General features: G+C 35.8%; 1 long non-coding RNA gene across 1 annotated transcript; it reads left to right on the forward strand.

Moving 5' to 3' along the window:
* Nucleotides 1-427: 427 nt before the first annotated feature.
* LOC123654437 lies at nt 428-1,669 on the forward strand. Its single transcript, XR_006743244.1, has 2 exons — nt 428-610; nt 977-1,669. It is a non-coding gene; the product is annotated as an uncharacterized LOC123654437 (long non-coding RNA).
* The last annotated feature ends 5,318 nt before the right edge of the window (nt 1,670-6,987 follow it).

The raw sequence follows: 6,987 nt of genomic DNA on the forward strand, positions 1-6,987 counted from the left end.
ATTTTTCTATGGCAGCCTCCCGTACCCCGGTGATTCTTAGCACCCTCTACCCCACCGTTACCACGGCCGCTGCCGTAGCCGGGAATAGTGGGGCTGCCGGGAACTGAGGGCCTTATTTTTAGGTTCGAACTCATGGGGGTTTTTGCCCATAGTCACCACGCTGGGCAGGCGGGTTGGTGACCGCAGGGCTGACTTTGTCGCACCGAAGACGCTGCTGCCCGTCCTCGGTCTGTGCATTTAAAAAGCCAGCAGTTGGATGGCTATCCCGCCATCGGTCGGCCTTTTAAGTTCCAAGGTGGTAGTGGAACTGTGCTATCCCTTAGTCGCCTCTTACGACACCCACGGGAAGAGATGGGGTGGCTAAATTCTTTAGTGCCGAAACCACACAGCACACACACACAAATTCAAATTCTAGTAAAAGTTATTTAAATGTAACTAGTCTAGAAAATCTATTAATACGTAACATGTTATTTGTGTTTAATTGGTTCTTTACTTCGTTTTAATGATAGAACAATGGGTCGCCGCGCGCGTCACGGTCGTAATGTTACTAGTGTAAAATAAATGGCTCCTGTTTTAGAAACGGTGACTTAACACGCAAATTTTATAAATAGTGAATTTATTTTATAAAAGCTAGTTTTTTTTTAATAATATTTTTTTTGTAAAGATGAAACTTAAAAAAAAAAAATTTTAAATATTTATTTATACCTGCCCTTTATATTTTCACTTGTTAACTCGTATCTGTAGGATATATATATATATAATTTTAAATTACTCGTTTTTGCTTTTATCTTTAAATATATAACTTATTTAGTTCTAAGTTTAGTAAATATACGAGGAGGGAATATATGTTTTTAAACATTGTAAGCTCATAATTAGGTACGAACAGGTATATTCCAAAAAAAATGACAAACAAAATAATATACGACAAACGCTTTCACCTCCGCAGTATCTAATCTGATCCAATTTTAAATGTCAGATAATTGTGCAACGCGCTGGCCACGGCTCAACACAGCTCAGCAGTGTTCGTAGACTTGTCTGAAACGGTAATTCAGTTCACGCCTCTTAACGGGACAAGCGCGTCCCGCCATTTCCGCGAATCCTGCAAATCACGCGAAAACAAGTTACATTATTGAAAACAAATTAATTTTTAAACTATTTGCAAATAAATGTGATATGGCTGTATGTTAATCCACGCTTAATAAAGAGTTATAATGGAAAGAAAAAGGTGAAATTGTGTCAAAATATTTATGTCGTGTTTGTTACGGTTACAATTTTTTTTTAATTTTTAGGGTTGTTCTTTTTTTAAATTGTGTGTTCCTTGTTTGGAAAACAACGATTCCAAATTCATTTATTTTTAATTACTTACCTACTTTTGTTTTATTTAGTTATGATATACAGATGTTCCTTATAATAATATTTTCACACATTTTAATAAGAAAATTTAAAGCTTAATCATATTCCTAGCGGTGCGACAAATAATAGTCGGCATTGCCAAATGTGAAATCTAATTTTGTAGCTATTTTTTTTTCTTTTGATTCAAAATATTAATGTCGAAGACGTTGACCGCATTATGGGCTAATATGGTAGACTATTGTGACTTTTTTAAATTACCTTTATTTCGCTTTAGTTTATTTACTAAGCAATTATAAATATTATTTTACCCAAGACAAAGCCTATGAATTTTTCTTTATCGAATAACTTTATTGATAAGTAGTTGAATATATATAACTCAAAATAAATTATCCTAGGAACAAATATAAACATTACAATAACTTAAAACAGAACCTAATAACACTGCATTATACTTTTTTTTTGAAAAAAAAAAAACAAATCCATATGTAAATGGAAATTTTATAAGCCCTTAAAACTTTTTAACAACATTCCTATATCATTTAATTTAATCCAAATGCATTATTGAAATCACATTTGAAAAAAAAGTATAATCTAACGGATAATTTTTGAAAACAAGAATATTCCGTCCGAGTCTATTCCGCGGATTGAGTACCGACTCAGCTGACCCAGCGGACTACGAACTCGACAGGAGCCGGCGCGCGTCACTCAGCGCTGAGCAACGGCGACGCCTGAGCTTGCTCAGGACGTCTAGCATCCCGACGTCGCTGAGTCCGGTGAGCCACATTTACCATTTGGTTCCCTGCCCGAGAAAATGTTGCCATCAGGTACTAGAAATTAGATGTCCTCGTGTGCTGTGTGTATCGTTCTAACGTTTTGTTGTTTTGCGATTTCTGTCAATTTATTTAACATTCTTATTCTTCTGGCAAAATGTCAACCGTGTAAGAATTGTTTTCAAACACGAAGCAATTATAATAACGTTAACACAATAATAGGACAAGTGTTTTTCATCAGTTTTAGATAAAGGTTAATTCATATATATCTAACACTTATAAAGTGGAGGTGGTAAACCTTAGGGTCTAAATTACCTCAACTAATCAACAACAAATTTGGAATCCTCGATACCGAATAAATATCTAACAGATAAAATGGAATTTGTTAGTGGAAAATTTGTCGTAAACATCTATCCGTCGAATACCGTCTGACAGTTTTAACGGCAACCGGCTCTAATTATTATAATATGATATTACTTATCTTATGGTTAAAGAACGTATTTCTTGCAAGAAAATAGCAATTCGCTTACTTGAAAATATATACCTACAGTTTAACTGCAAATAAAAGTTTTATCCACACATACCATTACAACCTTAATATTGTACAATTTTTAGTCTCCTAGAAACTCGGATAGCGACATAATGCGAATCCATACAATGTTTTTATCAGTTTTAAACTTAAAAGCCGATTTCCTTTTAGAATAGGGTTTCAATCAAACACTAGGTATTGAGAATAAATAAAAATAAAGTTACTGCTCTATATATCCATCGAGAATTATTGTCTTAATTTCGATCTTTATCTCAATATACCCACTTAAATGCTAAATTTTGGTCTCTATGGACACCAGCCTATTCAGTACGCTGTTTGAAATAGGAATTTCAAAGCATAAGTTATCGAAAAGATTCCTCAAAATAAATGTTTGGAAAATCCACCATTAGTGCAGGTATTTAAGAGAATATCTGTGAATCAATCTATAAAACTTTTGCGTCAATAATAGTAGATAGACAGCCAAGGGCTGTAAGGCATCAATTGCAGCACGAGATATTTAGGCGTACGAGCGCAGCGAGGACGCCTATAGTTCGAGGGTGCAATTGATGCTTACACCCGAACTAACTATTCTGCTATACATCTCGATTGTGAGGTAAGTAGAAAAAAACTGGCATTACAAGAATAAAACATTTTATCATTAAAAAGAATCAAGTAAAGAACTTTTTAAATTTTTTTTTCAAGATCGAAAATGAGCTTCGCCGTTCGATATTTAAAATTGATGACTATTATACTCACACGAAGACAAGGCTGAATAACAAAGCGACCTCCTTTGGTCATTGGGCTGAATGTATGATGTCTATTACCAGTATGATGGTTAGATGTACGCGAACTTTTTGAAAGAAAGAAGTGTTTTTCTTTTAATTACATACCGCCCTAGGGCTTTTCTAGCTACATTATTACCCTAGAGCGCTAATTAGTCACCTACAAGCCCCATTTGGAGGTAATAAGAACCTACTTACCGAACATGAGAGATGTAAATATTATTTTAGCTGTATTTAAGGCAATATTTATAGCTGTATTTAAATGCTAATGTTTAAGCTAAGATAAACCAAATAAATAATTGCGCGTATATTATAATGTAACAACTGACTCAGAATTTAATTTAATTATATATTCCCCCCCTACATCCTTCCCCCCCCCCCTATCAGACGTAAGCAATCTATATTTGTAATTCAAAGGTTGGTAAAAAGATTATAATTATGTCTTTGTATCCTATAATACTATTTATGTATATTTTTACCTTTCATTAGAAAAATTCATATATTTAATACATACTTACAGAACAGGTATAATACGGAACACGTTTACGTATAAATATAATTTCCCAGAGGGACGCTTACAGGCTGATTCATCGTTTAATTCAACGTTCTAACTACACCAAAACATCAATACTCCGACACATAAACACAAGTTTGTCTAGCGCTGCACTATATAGTTATTGTTAAACAAACATTTGCCGATCAAACAAATTAATGTCTCGTTAATAGCGCATCAAATGCGACGGGCGATTAACCTAAATGTTGAAGCTTAGACTAAACATTTCATGTTACTTTGTGTGGACGTTACGGGAATTTTTTAATCTGTAACGTAGGATTATTCTTTGAGTTATTTTAGTCTCAGTCGGTTGTTATCTGTGTATGATAAATTTTAATGTCGTGCAGGTGCGTGTTGATGATTTTGTATCTTTACCACATGAGCCCTATTCAAGGATCTACTATACGCTTCAGCCTTTAATATCCCACTACTGGGCATAGGCCTCTTTCCCCATGTAGGAGAAGGATCAGAGCTTAATTCACTACGCTGCTCCAATGCAGGTTGGCGGATATATTCCCTACTATGAGTAACGATCGCTATCAGGTGTACATGATAACAAATGGGACCGACGGCTTAACGTGCTTTCCGAGGCACGGTGGGGAGACCCACAAGGACTGCACAAATACCCAGACCACGGCAAACACCTGTATGGCCAATACAAATATTTGTCATGTGCGGGGATCGAACCCGCAACCGCCAGCGCAACCGGCACAATCCATAGCTGTGACCGTTGCGCCAACGCGGCGTCAAGGATCTACTATATCGTTTCTAAATTGCGTTAGGATTGTCATAAACCAATAACTTTTTTTCCCTGGGTGGCTACGGTAGTAAAGAATATAGCCACCTCCTCTCTTCCCGTGGGTGTAGTAAGAGGCGACTAAGGGATAACAAGGTTCCACAACCCCCTTGGAACTTAAGAAGCCGACCGATGGTGGGATAACAATCTAACAGCTGGCTTTGAAATACACAGGCCGAAGACGGGCAGCAGCGTCTTCGGCGCGACAAAGCCAGCGCTGCGATCACTAACCCGTCTGCCCAGCGTGGTGACTATGGGCAAAACATATGAGTTTGCGCTATTTTTGGCGTGAACTTGTGGAGGCCTGTGTCCAGCAGTTGACTGTGATAGGCTGATATGATGATGATGAACGATGAATAACTTTTAGCGCTAATGTCGTAGGTAGAGGTACAAATCGTAGTTGACTCAGCTGTACCCTAACTAAAATATTAATCCTAATTATACCGATGCATGTTAAGAAAAAAAAAGATATACCTATATATATGAAATAGCAAAGGCACAGGCATAATAAGCCTGTGGATATATCACTAAAAAAAATTAAAATAAAAAAAATAAAAAACTAAAATATCATAATAAAAAAAACTTCCTACTTAGACTAGGCTTCTAAAAAATTTTCGCATCATTTGACATTGATTGTTTATTATTTAAATAATTTTATTATGTGAAGTAACCAATTTTGAATGTGTATCCCGCTTTAAAGAACAGGCTAGAAATTCAAATAATACTTTTTTGTACGTACATTATTTACAATAGTGTGGTTTACAAGTGACTGAAAAAAAAGTGAGGAACGATCTGTCTTGCCTCATCGATCATTATTTACTTTGGCTCATTAATTACTTTCTCATTAATATAGATAATCATAATTTACCACTAACGTGTTTCGGCTCATTCAAAACATCGTATTTCAAATATTCTTCGACATAAAGCTTAAATCTAAATCGTTTGAATCACGACAAATATCGAACAGTTGGATTCGTCTATAAATCAATCGGTAAATTAGAAATGTTTTCGCATCGTAACGTAAATCGTCAGAGTTGGTTGTGACGTACGCGATGACTGATGACCAATGAGATGAGAAACAGCGATGCGTAGGATTTTTCATTTTTATACCTAGTCTTTTGTTTTATCTTTAACAAATTGCTATGCTGATTTTTCATTTTAACATCTGGTATACGATTAGAGTATGACAAAAACTGACAACTACAATGCCATTCAAACTACAGTTAATTAAACATCGCATAAATATTGATAACTATTAAACAGTTTTTTTTTATAGCTTGTTGGTGTCATGTTATATTGTGAAAAAATGACAATGAAAAGATATGTAATCAATTATGTTTCGATAATCATGACATAATCTAAAGTTCTGTTAAACTGGAACCCTTTGAATATTCTAATACTGGAGAGGCGCTCAAGAGGAGAGTTGAAATTATCATAAAATTGCTTCAGTTTATAATATCCCACTGCCAGGCATAGGCCTCTTTCCCCATGTAGGACTATAGTTTAATCCACCACGCTACTCCAATGCGGGTTGGCGGATATATTCCGTCATATTAGTAACGATCGCTATCAGGTGTACATGATAACAACCGGGATCGACGGCTTAACGTGCTCACTGAGGCACGCTGGAGAGACCCACAAGGACTACTAAAGAGGACTGTATCATAAAATGCTTTGCGGATAATTTATTTACCAAGAGGTACAAACTTTGTCAGGTTTCTTACGATAGTAACCAGGACCGACATCTTTACGTGCTGCCCGTGGCACGGCACAGAGATTTATGAATACAAAACTTAGTCCTGAAACAATTATTTCAATATACGCTTCAGCCTGTAATATCCCACTGCTGGGCATAGGCCTCTTTCCCCATGTAGGAGAAGGATCAGAGCTTAATCCACGCTGCTCCAATGCCGGTTGACGGATAGAATGGCGGATATAAATTCTATATATTTTTCTTATATTTCTACAATCACCGTTCGATAGTCTTGTTTAGTTACCGCCACATGATTTCAAACCTAATTTAGTAACAAAACTATACTAATATTAAAAAGCTAAAGAGTTTGTTTGTTTTGTTTTTTTATTTGTTTAAACGCGCTAATATCAGGTTCGATTATCGATTGTATCAACATTCTTTTTGTTATAATGAAACAAGTTTATCGGATTTTATCGCGGTTTGTTAGGTTTTTTAGATACCCGACGTTTCG

This window comes from Melitaea cinxia, chromosome 6, assembly GCF_905220565.1.
Source record: "Melitaea cinxia chromosome 6, ilMelCinx1.1, whole genome shotgun sequence".
Classification (NCBI taxonomy): Eukaryota; Metazoa; Arthropoda; class Insecta; order Lepidoptera; family Nymphalidae; genus Melitaea; species Melitaea cinxia.